This window comes from Salvelinus fontinalis, chromosome 20 (genome assembly GCF_029448725.1).
Source record: "Salvelinus fontinalis isolate EN_2023a chromosome 20, ASM2944872v1, whole genome shotgun sequence".
In the NCBI taxonomy this organism is placed as follows: Eukaryota; Metazoa; Chordata; class Actinopteri; order Salmoniformes; family Salmonidae; genus Salvelinus; species Salvelinus fontinalis.
In genome coordinates this window covers 22,785,528-22,800,967 of record NC_074684.1, presented here as the reverse complement: position 1 = coordinate 22,800,967, position 15,440 = coordinate 22,785,528, and the positions used below count along the sequence as shown (strand labels likewise).

Below are 15,440 nucleotides of genomic sequence, written 5' to 3'. Positions count from 1 at the left end.
TTCTGCAGGAGACATGGTGTAAGGCTGACATTGTTATTCACTGTCCCACAGGCTACAAAGAGGTATTTGTGCCATCACAGAAACACAGCTCTGTCACAGAGGCAGAGACTCTGGAGGATTGATAATTTGGTACAAATCCAAGCTACAAAATCTAATTGATCCCCTCAAAATTGTTAAATATCACATTTGGTTAAAACTGAAAAAATAACTTGTACTGACAGAATAAGATGTGTTCCTTTGCGCAATATATATATCCCCCTCAGAATCCCCATATTACTCAGAGGAGATCTTCCTCACCCTTGAGGAAGAGACGTGCCATTTCCAGGCCCAGGGAAATATTCTCATCTGTGGGGACACAAATGCGCGCACAGGAACACTACCTGATCTAACGACCACACGAGGGGACAGCTTTATTACAGGCCATACTGTTTCTAACTGCTTTAATCTCCCCCATAGAAACAACAGTGACAGCACCATCAACAAAAACGGAAGGGATCTGTTGCAGCTCTGTTGAAGCCTGGGTCTGTACTTTGTCAATGGTAGGTTACTCTTTGGGAAGATTCACCTACTGCTCACCTCTTGGCCACAGCACAGTGATTACATATGATTACAGACATTGACACTTTCTCTCTCAGCTCATTCACTGTCAAGCCACTAACACCTCTGTCTGATCACAGCCAAATTGCCTTGTTCCTCAAAAGAACAGACATGGAAACAACCACACATTTACAGCCCAGTAAGCTGTACAACATCCGGAATTCATACAGATGGGCCCAAAACAGCACAGAAGAATACCAGAAAGCAATCGGTAACAAAAATATCCAAACGCTCTTAGATAACTTTCTGGATACCACAGTAAATCACAGTAAAGAAGGCATCAATCCAGCAGTAAAAACATCAACTATATATTTAGGCAAACAGCAAAAGACACACATCTGAATTTTTTTTTTTTAAGAAGAAAAAAAAGACCACAGATGACAACTGGTTTGATGCAGATTGTAAAATTATAAAGAAAAAACTTAGAACAATATCCAAAAGCACAGAGACCCAAATAATGGTGAATTGTGGCGTCGTTACAGTGAGACTTTAAAACTCTATAAATGTACACTCAGAACCAAAAAAGCACAGTACAACAGCAAGCAGCTGACACTAATTGAGGAGTCCATAAACACAAACAACTTCTGGCAAAACAATGGGGAAGTAATGCTGCTTAGAAAGTTGATAAACTTGTAACCTCACCTTTAAAAAAATGGCCTTTCAATGTTTTGGTAACTACTGGAGAGCTCTTCTTTGTCTACACATATTCAACATCGTTCACACCCTCTTAAGCTTTTCCACCCATCTCTTTAATGGTTGATCCGAGCGTTCTGTCCTAACAACAGCAGTCAAGCACCCAAGCTAACTGGCTAACTTTGGCTAGCTACTTCCAGACACAAATGAGAGAACAGCACACTGACCATTTTACTCACCCTAGCAGAGCTGATTAGGCTGTTTTTATGTTATCCAGAGTGTGGGGGCTGCAACTGTGCTGCTGGCAACAATTTACGCTTTTATTTCCAACGTTTACTGACGCCATATTCAACGGGTGTTGAGAGTTCCTCTGTGGAGATGGGAGAACCTTTGAGAAGGACAGCTATCTCTGCAGCAGTCCACCAATCAGGCCTTTATGGTAGAGTGGTCAGACGGAAGACACTCCTCAGTAAAAGGCACATGACAGCCCGCTTGGAGTTTACCAAAAGACACCTAAAGGACTGGGCCAATTGAAACAAAATTCTCTGGTCTGATGAAACCGAGATTGAACTCTGGTCTGAATGCCAAGCATCACATCTGTATGAAACTTGTCACCATCCCTACGATGAAGCATGGTGGTGGCAGCATCATGCTGTGGGGATGTTTTTCAGTGGCAGCGACTGGGAGACTAGTCAGGATCGAGGGAAAGATGAACGGAGCAAAGTGCAGAGAGATCCTTGATGATAACCTATTCCAAAACACTCAGAACCTCAGACAGGAGGGCGAAGGTTTACCTTCCATCAGGACAACGACCCTAAGCACACAGCCAAGACAACACAGGAGTGGTTTCGGGACAAGTCTCTGAAAGTTCCTTGAGTGGCCCAGCCAAAGCCAGGACTTGAACCCGATCGAACCTCTCCAGAGAGATCTGAAAATAGCTGTGCAGCAACGCTCCCCATCTAACCTGACAGAGCTTGAGAGGATCTGCAGAGAAGAATGGGAGAAACTCCCCAAATACAGGTGTGCCAAGCTTGTAGCATTGTACCCAAGAAGACTTGAGGCTGTAATCACTGCGAAAGGTGCTTCAACAAAGTACTGAGTAAAGGATCTGAATTCTTACGGCACCAGCAGCATACCACACTGCATCCCACTGCTTGCTTGCTTCTGAAGCTAAGCAGGGTTGGTCCTGGTTGGTCCCTGGATGTTAGACAAGATACTACTGGAGGTGGTGTTGGAGGGCCAGTAGGAAGCATCCTTTCCTCTGGTCTAAATATCCCAATGCCCCAGGGCAATGATTGGGGACAGTGTCCTGTGTAGAGTACTGTCTTTCGGATGGGATGTTAAATGGGTGTCCTGACTCTCTGTGGTCACTAAATATCCCATGGCACTTATTGTAAGAATAGGGGTGTAAAGCCCAGTGTCCTGGATAAATTCCCAATCTGCCCCCCATACCATCAGGGCCACCTAATCATCCTCAGCTTCCAATTGGCTCATTCATCTCTCTCCCCTGTAACTATTCCCCAGGTTGTTGCTGTAAATGAGAATGTGTTCTCAGTCAACTTACCTGGTAAAATAAGGGTTAATAATAAAATAAACGTATTTAAATGTGATATTTCTGTTGTTTTTTAAATAAATTTGCAACAAAATATAAAAACCTGTCTTTCTTTTGACATTCAGGGGTATTGTGTGTAGATTGGTGAGGGGAAAAAACTATTTAATCAATTTTAGAATAAGGCTGTAACGTTACAAAATGTGGAAAAAGTCAAGGGGTCTGAATACTTTCCGAACTTTCCGCACTGTATATACAGGGAGTACGAGTACCAGTACTTGTCTGCTAAATGAGCAAGCCTGCAGCCAATGACAAGGTGCATAGCCAGATAAAATACAGTAGGCCAAATCATATTATGTTCTTCTGAAGAAAATAAAAATCATATCATGTTTCTTTAGACCTGGCTAAAATAAATAATTGATTTATTGTGATGGTGTATATTAAATAGATTTCTGTGGCTGGGACTCCAAACAATCACGGATTAAAGAGATATAAAGAGAAAGCCCACCATGTCGCGGACACCGACACCTCACGCCCGGATCAGCTGAACACTTTCGTCGCCCGCTTCAAGGAAAACAACATTGAGCCGCCTAAGCGGGCCCCCTCCGCTCACGAGGTCTGTCTCGTTCTCTGTGGCTGACATGATTAAGGAATTTAAGTGTGTTAACCCTCGTTAGGCCGCCGGCCCAGACGCCATCCCAAGCCGTGTCCTCAGAACATGTGCAGACCAGCTGGCTGGAGTGTTTACGGACATATTCAATCTCTCCCTATCCCAGTATGTTTTCCCCACTTGCATCAATATGTCCACCATTGCCCCTGTACCCAAGAAAGCAAAGGTAACTGAACTAAATGACTCTCGCCCCATAGCACTCACTTCTGTCATCATGAAGTGCTTTGAGAGGCGTGTTAAGGACCATGTCACCTCCACCTTACCCGACAACCTAGACCCACTACAATTTGCATACCACCCCAACAGATCCATGGATGACACAATCGCCATTGCACTGCACACTGCTCTATCCCACCTGGACAAGAGAAATACCTATGTTAGAATGCTGTTCATCAACTATAGCTACAAAACCATAGTGCCCTCCAAGCTCATCACTAAGCTCGGGGCCCTGGGTCTGAACCCCTCCCTATGCAACTGGGTCCTGGACTTCCTGATGGGCTTACCCCAAGTGGTGAAGGACAGCAACAACACCTCCGCCACGTGATTATCAACACGGGGGCCCCACAGGGGTGCGGGGGCCCCCTCCTGTACTGTTCACCCATGACTACGTGGCCATGCACGTCTCCAACTCAATAATTAAGTGATACGCTTTGTAAGAATATGTCAAAGATAAATACACAATGCAGAGACAGAGTACGAGAGGTAAAGAGGACGAGGGTCAATAGAGTACTAACGATCAATGGAAATTGTGTTTTTTCTGTAATAGGGAATTATTGATTAATGGTTTAGAGACATGGGAGGAATATGTCTTCTGAAATAGGATACTTGTTATTTGGCCATTGGCTCGTTTTATTGCAAGGAATTCTATTTGGTCAACCACAGGCTAGGGCTGGGTTATAAAACTACATGCTGTTTCTTTGTTCTGTGGAGAGAGATTCACTGGAGAGAACCACAGGAGAGAATCACTGAGAGAGAATCACTGAGGACAGTGGAGACCATCTACCTCCCTTTATGATTTGTCCTCTTCAAATAAACCTATTCTCCTCCCCCTGATTTGCTTTGGGGTTTGTGTTATTGAAGAGTAACATAAATTGCTAACATTTTTTGCCGTGACCCGAAAACATATCAACTGTGTGTTTATCCAGAATTAAGAGAGAAGGCTGAGTGCAACCCACAAGGGAGTCAACTCTTAATCTCCTGATTGATGGCATAATTGCTGGGTCAAGACCAATATAATTTTAAAATAACCAAATCAGGTTAAAATAGGTGCATGCAATGAGTGATATGTATCTGTGATGTATAAGTCCTTTGTTCTATTACAGACTTCCTTTGTTCTCCATGAAAAGGTTTGATGCCTTGGTCTTTGTTCTCTATTATAGGGGTTCAAGTCCTCTATTAAAAGGTTAGAGTTCTTTCTTTTTATGGAACCTTCTTGTTGTGTAGAAGTGAATTGCTAGTTGAGTAGCAATTTTTTAAATGTGTGGTTAATGTAAGTCTTGAACAAGCTTCTTGAAGTGAACCTATGTTTTATGGGTAGCCAGGCCCTACAAGTTGTGATCCAGAAAAGGTTTGAGTCTTTAAAAGAGTCCTTAAAATATATATATATTTATATATATATTGGGTTTAAATAAATACAGTTGAAGTCAGAAGTTTGCATACACCTTAGCCAAATACATTTAAACTCAGTTTTTCACAATTCCTGACATTTAATCCTAGTAAAAATTACATGTCTTAGATCAGTTAGGATCACCACTTTATTTTAAGAATGTGAAATGTCAGAATAATAGTAGAGAGAATGATTTATTTCAGCTTTTATTTCTTTCATCACATTCGTAGTAGCTCAGAAGTTTAAATACACTCAATTAGTATTTGGTAGCATTGCCTTTCAATTGTTTAACTTGGGTCAAACGTTACAGTTATCCTTCCACAAGCTTCCCACAATAAGTTGGGTGAATTTTGGCCCATTCCTCCTGACAGAGCTGGTGTAACTGTGTCAGGTTTGAAGGCCTCCTTGCTCGCACACGCTTTTTTTTAGTTCTGCCCACAAATGTTCTATAGGATTGAGGTCAGGGCTTTGTGATGACCACGCTTGGGGTCATTGTCCATTTGGAAGACCCATTTGCGACCAAGCTTTAACTTCCCGACTGATGTCTTGAGATGTTGCTTCAATATATCCACATAATTTTCCCTCCTCATTATGCCATCTATTTTGTGAAGTGCACCAGTCCCTCCTGCAGCAAAGCACACCCATAACATGATGCCGCCACCCCTGTGCTTCACGGTTGGGATGGTGTTCTTCGGCTTGCAAGCCTCCCCCTTTTTCCTCCAAACATAACGATGGTCATTATGGCCAAACAGTTATATTTTTGTTTCATCAGACCAGAGGACATTTCTCCAAGAAGTACGATCTTTGTCCACATTTGCAGTTGCAAACCGAAGTCTGGCTTTTTATGGCGGTTTTGGAGCAGTGGCTACTACCATGCTGAGCGGCCTTTCAGGTTATGTCGATATAGGACTTGTTTTACTGTGGCCATAGATACTTTTGTACCTGTTTCCTCTTTGCTGTTGTTCTGGGATTGATTTGCACTTTTCGCACCAAAGTACGTTCATCTCTAGGAGAGAGAAGGCGTCTCCTTCCTGAGCGGTATGACGGCTGTGTCGTCCCATGGTGTTTATACTTGTGTACTATTGTTTGTACAGATGAACGTGGTACCTTCAGGCGTTTGTAAATTGCTCCCAAGGATTAACCAGACTTGTGGAGGTCTACAAGATTTTTTCTGAGGTCTTGGCAGATTTCTTTTGATTTCCCATGATGTCAAGCAAAGAGCCACTGGGTTTGAAGGTAGGCCTTGAAATACATTCTTAGGTACACCTCCAATTGACTCAAATTGTGTCAATTAGCCAATCAGAAGCTTCTAAAGCCAGGACATAATTATCTGGAATTTTCCAAGCTGTTTAAAGGCACATTCAACTTTGTGTATGTAAACCTCTGACCCACTGGAATTGTGATACCGTGAATTATAAGTGAAATAATCTGTCTGTAAACAATTGTTGGAAAAATAACTTGTGTCATGCACAAAGTAGATGTCCTAACCGACTTGCCAAAGCTATAGTTTGTTAATTAACAAGACATTTGTTGAGTGGTTAAAAATCGAGTTTTAATGACTCCAACCTAAGTGTATGTAGACTTCTGATTTCAGCTGTAATAAACATATGGAATTTACCCAAATACTGTATCTGAGTGGTAAGTATGCAGGAGGAGAGAGTCTCACTGAGGGCATCAAGCATCCATAAATCATACCTGCCCATGTTTAGTTAGCGATTGAAATCTGACACAAGAAGTGTCGAGGTAGCAATTTTGCAATGCAAATTTTGCCATGCTCATCTCTGTCCGGCCTGACGAGTTTTAATGACTCCAACCTAAGTGTATGTAAACGTCTGACTTCAACTGTATATAAACATAGAGATATATATTATACAACTTTTGAACTCATTAATATAATGCCATTCTTAAGTGAGAAAACAACTCTGGAAAAAGGCGTGACAGCTCCTCCAGATGTGAGCATGAAAAATATTTAAATTCACTGTCTACTGTTATGATGAACCATTTCAAAGTATAGAAGTGTAGGCAAGAGATAATAAAAAAAAAGAAAAATGACAGTCATGTCTAATTCCTTGACAAAGACACAATGGTCTTTAACTGTATTAGCCGAAGTAAGAAAACTGGATGAGAAATTCCTTCTGGAGAATCATGACAGGACATTGCAGAGAGATAAAGAACGTTTGAAAGCTCTTGGTGTAAAAATCAAAACCTTGAAAGAAGAGATTCAACAATTACAGGCAAGGGTCGTAAAACCAAACTTGGCTCCAACATGTGGAGGACCCTTACCCGCAGGCTGAGTTGCGCAAGGATGATTGGGTTTCAAGCATCTGGTTAGCACTGGCTGGCTTTGAGTCAATAGATACTGACAGCTGTGACGAACGATGTCTTAGGCCAATCAGAACACAGGCTGTAAAAGGTGGTAAAGACAAACCTCTGGTGACCGTAATGACACACAATTCAGCATCTCCAAAACAGGTGGATGAATGGTCGAAAACTTTGAAACATCCCAGAGAAGTGGGTATGAAAACAGACCATTTGAAGTGTTATATAAAACTCTACAATTTACGTCCTTATGATGGGTTACAGTTATTAGACTTTGTTTTGAACATCAGTGAACATGGTGCACTTGAAGAAAAGGTTGATAGAGCTGTGGGTGGTGAAGAGCAAGATGTGGCCGATGGATGGAGAGCCATACATGTTGTCCTTAAGGGTCTGACCAATGCAACCACCAACTGGGGAGAGATAACCAAATGTGTTCAAAAACTGAAAGAACCGTTTATTGAATTGAAGAAAGATTTAGAGCAGAGGTTAGACACAGTGGCTTACCCGACATGGAAGATGAGATACACTCAATTCCTCCAAAACTGGGGCAGTCACTCATCAGCCGATGCAATCCATACATGGTGATTTGCAAAAAACTAATGACTGGGAAGAACAAAACTACGGTGACATCCTCGACAGGTTGTTACTACTGTACAGAGACATCAATCAACATAATACACAGTCTGTTATCAGAGTTGTGCAGGTTCCGAGTGAAACCAACAACATTATTTGTTCAGCAGAGTAGAAACCTGCTGTATGTCATTGTTGCGGGATTTCTGGTCACTGGCAACGAGAATGTCGGAAAAGAAAATGTGTTGTTACGAGGAATGGCCAGGAGAAGCAGGGTCCGTCTAAGGAAAAATGGAATCAAGACAACAGTCCCAACGACACAATGCTGATGCAGAAATATAAGAGGCTCTCTCCGGCTCAGCAGCAGAGTTTGCTGGATGCTGTTGAGGGAAACTAATAGACCCCTCTTACGTCCCATCTCAGCTAGTGTACGTACGAAATCGGATGGAATATATGTGAACATGAAATGTTAACAACTTTTCTGTCTATTTTTTTGTAGATATGGGTGCTGAAGTCACTGTATTACCCATATCTTCTGCAAAACATATTTGTCCTCAGTACACGGGCAAGACGATGAGAGCAACAGGAGTGGGAGGGAGACAGATATGAAACAAACCAAATCATGATCAATTTCTATTGGCCCAATAAAGATTGATGCAGGGGTGTGGATAGCCTCATTTGAACAACCTATTTTAGGCCTCGATGTTATTATGCAACTTGACTCTACATTGAACATTTCTGAAGGAAAGGTGACGTGGCAAATTAGGTAACTGCAAGGATCTACAGATCAGAACTATCCTCTTTGGACTACGAAGAAAAATGAGTGTGGAACTTTGGATATGAAACCAGTGTGCTTGACAGGTGTTGCCTCACCTTGCACAAAACTATATCCCATTAGCAAGGAAGCTAAGGACGCTCTGAAGTAGTGATTAAAGATCTATGGGACATGGCTACAGTTGGAAAGACACCATGTAATCCAGCTACTCTGATGTATCCTACAGATACTACATTACCTGAACACGACTGTTGTGAGTTGTTTTGGATCAGCTCTCGGATGGGTTTATAGAGTCACATTAGGGACAAAATGGGAAGGTCCTTATCAAGTTTGCTTATAACAAGGTCAGCAGTAAAAGTCCAGGGAAAATCACGATGGATACATGTCACTCACTGCAAGGTTGTCGATTTTGATGACAAAGCGGAGCCTGGAAAATAAAGAACTGATTGATTAGCAATTTATGTTACTCTTCAATAACACAAACCCAAAAGCAAATCAGGGGGAGGAAAATAGGTTAATTCGAAGAGGAGGGAGGTAGATGGTCATTCTCCACTGTCCTCAGTGATGCTCTCCTAGTGATTCTCTCAATGGTTCTCTCTCCACAGAACAAAGGAACAGCATGTCGTTTTATAACCCCGCCCTAGCCTGTGGTTGACCAATTAGAATTCCTTGCAATAAAACGAGCCAATGGCCAAATAAAAAGTATCCTATTTCAGAAGACATATTCCTCCCATGTCTCTGAACCTGTCACGTTCTGACCTTAGTTCCTTTTTTATGTCTTTATTTTAGTTTGGTCAGGGCGTGAGTTGGGGTGGGCATTCTATGTTGTTTTTCTATGTTTTGTTCTGTATGTTATATTTCTATGTGTTTGGCCTAGTATGGTTCTCAATCAGAGGCAGGTGTCAGTCGTTGTCTCTGATTGGGAGCCATATTTAGGTAGCCTGTTTTTCATTGTGTTTTGTGGGTGATTGTTTCCTGTGTTAGTGTTTGCACCATACGGTACTGTTTCGGTTTTCATTTATTCTCTTGTTCTTTTGTATTTTGTATTCATTCTCTATTAAATTATATTATGGATACGTACTACGCTGCATTTTGTTCCTCCTCTCCTTCCACCAATGAAAGCTGTTACAGAACCATTGATCAATAATTCCCTATTACAGAAAAAACACAATTTCCATTGATCCTTAGTACTCTATTGACTCTTGTCCTCTTCACCACTCATCCTCTGTCTCTGTGTTGTGTATTTATCTTCGACATATTTTAACATCTTAATTACCAACAATGACGAGACGGCCTACAGGAAGGAGGTGAGAGCCTTGGCGGAGTGGTGCCTGGAAACTAACCTCTCCCTCAACGTCAACAAAATGAAGGAACTGATCATGAGCTACAGAAGACAGCAGAGAGAGCACTCCCCCATCCACATCGACGGGGCCGCAGTGGAGAGATCAAAAGTAGGTCCCTTTACACAAACAGTGTGGTGAAGAAGAAGCAACGGCGCCTCTTCAATCTCAGGAGGCTGAAGACCCTCAAACTTCTACAGATGCACCATTGAGAGCAACCTGTCGGGCGGTATCACTGCTTGGAACGGCCATTGCACCGTCCGCAACCGCAGGGCTCTCCCGAAGGTAGTACTGTCAGCCCAACATATCATCGGAGGTACACGGCCTGCCCTTCAGGACATCTACAGCACCTGGTGTTACAGGAAGGCCATGAAGATAATCAAGGACATCAGCCATCCGAGCCACAGCCTGTTTACCCCTTCTGCATTTAAACATGCATTTAAATGGAATAAAACATTTGGAAATTATATTTCGAGCGGCATAGACTAAGATACAGAATACAGTATACAGTATGAGATGAGTAATGCAAAATATGTACACATTATTAAAGTGACTAGTGTTCCAATTATTAAAGTGGCCAGTGATATCAATTCTAAGTATTGGGCAGCAGCCTCTAATGTGCCAGTGATGGCTATTTAACAGTCTGATGTCCTTGAGACAGAAGCTGTTTTTCAGTCTCTCATTCCCAGCTTAGATGCACATGTACTGACCTCGGCTTCTTGATGATAGCGGGGTGAACAGGCAGTGGCTTGGGTGTTTGTTTTCCTTGGTGATATTTTTGGCCTTCCTGTGACATTGGGTGCTGTAGGTGTCCTGGAGGGCAGATAGTTTGCTTCCTATGATGCGTTGGGTAGACCGCACCACCCTCTGAAGAGCCCGCTGTTGCGGGCGGTGCAGTTGCCGTACCTGGCGGTGATACAGCCTGACAGGATGCTCTCAATTGTGCATCTGTAAAATTTTAGGTGACAAGCCACTTTTCTTCAGCCTCTTGAGGTTGAAGAGGCTCTGTTGTGCCTTCTTCACCACACTGTCTGTGTGGGGGACCATTTCAGTTTGTTAGTGATATGTACGCCAAACTTGAAGCTTTCCACCTTCTCCACTGTGTCAATGTGGATAGCGGGGTACTCCCTCTGCTGTTTCCTGAAGTCCACGATCAATTCCTTTTGTTTTGTTGACGTTGGGTGAGAGGTTATTTTCCTGGAACCACACTCCCAGGGCCCTCACCTCCTCCCTGTAGGCTGTCTCGTCATTGTTGGTAATCAGGCCTACTACTGTTGTGTCGTCTGCAAACTTGATGACTGAGTTGGAGGTGTGCGTGGCCAAGCAGTCATGGGTGAACAGGGAATACAGGAGGGGGCTGAGCCCACATCTTTGTGGGGCCCCAGTGTTGAGGATCAGCGAAGTGGTGTTTTTTTAAAACTTCAGCACCATGGGGCTGTCCAGAACCCAGTTGCACAGGGCGGGGTACAGACCCAGGGCCTCAAGCTTAATAATGAGCTTGGGGTGTACTATGGTCGTGAATGCTGAGCTATAGTCAATGAACAGCATTCTTATATAGGTATTCCTCTTGTCCAGATGGGATAGGGCAGTGTGCAGTGCGATGGCGATTGCTTCGTCTGTGGATCTGTTGGGGCGGTAAGCAAATTGAAGTGGGTCTAGGGTGTCAGGTAAGGTAGAGGTGATATGATCCCTTACTAGTCTCTCAAAGCACTTCATGATGACATAAGTGAGTGCTATGGGGCGATAGTCATTTAGGTCAGTTACCTTTGCTTTCTTGGGTACAGGAACAATGGTGGACATCTTGAAGCATGTGGGGACAACAGACTGGGATAGGGAGAGATTGAATATGTCCGTATACACTCCAGCCAGCTGGTCTGCGCATGCTCTAACGACGCAGCTGGGTTGCTGTCTGGGCTGGCAGCCTTGCGAGGGTTAACACGATTAAATGTCTTACTCAAGCCGGCCACAGAGAAGGAGAGCACATAGTCCTTGGTAGTGGGCCGCGTCGGTGGCACTGTGTTATTCTCAAAGCGAAGAAGGTGTTTAGCTTGTCCGGAAGCAAGACGTCGGTGTCCGCGACGTGGCTGGTTTTCCCTTTGTAGTCTGTGATTGTCTGTAGACCCTGCCACATACGTCTCGTGTCTGAGACGATAAATTGCGACTCCACTTTGTCTGTATACTGACGTTTTGCCTGTTTGATTGCCTTACTGAGGGAATAACTACACTGTTTGTATTCTGCTATATTCCAAGTCACCTTGCCATGGTTAAATGCGATGGTTTGCGCTTTCAGTTTTGCGCAAATGCTGCCATCTATTCACGGTTTCTGGTTAGGGTAGGTTTTAACAGTTACAGTGGGTACAATTTTTCCTATACACTTCCTGATGCACTCTGTCACCATATCAGTATATTTGTCTATTTTGTGCTTGGAGGCTACCCAGCACATATCCCAGTCCGCGTGATCAAAACAATCTTGAAGCGTGGATTCCGATTGGTCAGACCAGCGTTGAATAGTCCTTAGCACTGATAATTCCTGTTTGACTTTCTGCCTATAGGAAGGGAGGAGCAAAATCGAGGTTAGAGCAGATTTGCCAAAGGGAGGGCGGGGTAGGGCCTTGTAGGCATCCTGGAAGATGGAGTAGCAATGGTTGAGTGTTTTAGCAGCATGAGTACTACAGTCAATGTGTTGATAGACTTCGCTAATGTTTTCCTCAAATTTCCTTTGTAAAAATCCACAGCTACAATAAATGCGGCCTCAGGATATATGTGGTTTCCAGTTTGCATAAAGTTCAGTGAAGTTCTTAAAGGGCTGTTGTGGTATTGGCTTGAGTGGAAATATATACGGCTGTGACTATAACCGAAGAGAATTCTCTTGGGAGATAATACGGTTGGCATTTGATTTTGAGGTATTCTTGGTCGGGTGAACAAAAGGACTTGAGTTCCTGTATGTTATCACAATCAGACCATGAGTAATTAATCATGAAACATACACCCCCACCATTCTTCTTCCCAGAGAGATATTTATTCCTGTCTGCGCGATGAACTGAGAACCCAACTGGCTGAACGGACTCAGACAGTATATCCCGAGAAAGCCATGTTTCCATGAAACAGAGTATGTTACAATCCCTGATGTCTCTCTGGATGGAAATATTTCCCCTGAACTCGTCCACTTTATTATCCAGAGACTGAGAACAAGCAGTGGGTGGTGTGCGCACCTCTTGAGTCGGACTAAAAGTCTACTCCGAGTGCCCCTTTTCCGTCGGCTGAGTTTTGGAACAGCCTCTGGAATCAGTTCAATTGCCCTGGGGGTTACGAACAAAGGATCTGGTTTGGGAAAGTCATATTCCTGGTCGTAATGCTGGTAATCCTGGTGAGTTATCGTCGCTCTGATATCTGATATCCAAAAGTTCTTCCCGGCTGTATGTAATAACACAAACAATTTCCTAGTCTAATAATGTAAGAAATAACACACAAAAACAAAATACTGCAAAGTTTCCTAAGAGCTTGAAGCACGGCAGCCATATCCGTCGGTGGCATTATCATGTGATATTTGAGTGACAAAAAAATTACAACAATAGCTATCTGGACATTTTTGACAAGCTCTGTAAGGTATGCAATAACTACCATGACAAGGTTCCAAGTTGAAAGCCGACCCCTCGCGGCCCCACAGTTTGGGAACCACTGCAATAAAAGACTGACTATGACACATGAAGACACTATTTACAATACACAAACATGGTAAGAATAAAATGCAATCCATAGGGGATTTGAATTGGCCCTGTAATGGGTAATGCTTTCATGTCCTCTTTTCCCCAGATGAGATAAAGTATCTAGCCACTCAAGGCTACGGAAACCTGGCTTTGGCTATGTGGGCATGCAAAATGAATGCCCGTTGTGATTTGTTGACAGAAGATCAGGATGATGGCATTTAAAAGTGTTGATTTTGCCAAGTGTTTATCTGTCAGTGCATGCAATTATTAATAATGTAAGATTCAACCAGAAAACAACAATCACCACAAGTTGTTACAAATTATGTTTGTTAGGAGAGTTTCTCTCAATGTGTGTTAGTCATACTTTATGAAATGTTAACGGCATCAGCTCAATGTTTTCACATTAGTTATTATTTTAATTGCTTTTATCTACTATGTGATATTGGGAGAGAGGGAACGTCTGTCCCAGGGGTGTGTGGGCTGTCACAGTGTGTGAGTGCCTGTATAGCACATCCTCCTCATCCAGATGCTCTCTGTGTGTGTGTGTGTGTGTGTGTGTGTGTGTGTGTGTGTGTGTGTGTGTGTGTGTGTGTGTGTGTGTGTGTGTGTGTGTGTGTGTGTGTGTGTGTGTGTGTGTGCTTGTGCTTGTGTGTGTGTACATCTTCCAGGAAAACGTGGCGGGGGAAAACTGTGACCACTGCAAGCTGGGTTTCCACCATCTCCTGGGTGAGCGTCTCCGCGGCTGCGAGAAGTGCAACTGTTCCGGCGTAGCTAGCAACTACCCCGACTCCCACTGGACCTACAGTAATGTAAAAGACAACGCCAGGCCTCACTCTCTCATTTCCCCCCACTAACACAACTCATTAGTGCCTCCTGCCTGGTGTTGCGCTGCCTGCCGAGTTAAGTCTCTCCTAGTCGGCCTTATTAAATCAGGGTGCTGAGGGCTGGGCTGATGACAAGGTGGAGTGCAGGTGGAGGAACGAGGCATACACACACATCCATAAATACAGGCTGATTTATACTGCACAGCAAACTCTGACACGTTGACAGGATTAGGTGGGCGAGGGTCAGAGGTTGATGATCTGCAGAGGGGGATTGTGGATAAACAGGGGGTGCTGGGGGTGTATGGGTGTAGACAAGCAAGGGGGCAGCATGTAGCCTAGCAGTTAGAGTGTTGGGACAGTAATTGAAATGTCTCCGGTTTGAATCCCGAGCCGACAAGGTGAACAAAATATGTTGATGTGCCCATGAGCAAGGCATTTAACCCTAGTTGCTCCTGTAAGTCTCTCTGGACAAGAGTATCTGCTAAATTACTAAATTGTAAAAATAAAAATGGGGGAGGGCAGTAAAGACAGGCCTGTCACTGGATTACAGGGCCTGATTTACTGTGTAATACTGCATGTGACAGACAGCTAGGCATCTGTCTCTGCAATTAACCTGACCTTGAGTTCTCCCTTCAATCCACCATTTGCTTTAATCACTGTGTGTAGATGTGGGGTGGGGGAGGTGTGTATAAGGGTGTAAATTTAATCTGTTTGTGGAAAAGACCATCTTCAACCTGTAATGACACAAAGGAATCAGCCATCGTCATTATCAGTGGAACAGTTAATCAGCCTGGGCCCTCAATGAACCTGTACCTATTTACCCTAATGAACCACTACATCTTTATCCTAA

At 43.4% G+C, this 15,440-nt stretch overlaps 1 pseudogene; it reads left to right on the top strand.

Moving 5' to 3' along the window:
- LOC129817121 (laminin subunit alpha-2-like) overlaps positions 1 to 15,440 on the top strand; it is a 191,211-nt pseudogene that overhangs the window by 47,859 nt on the left and 127,912 nt on the right.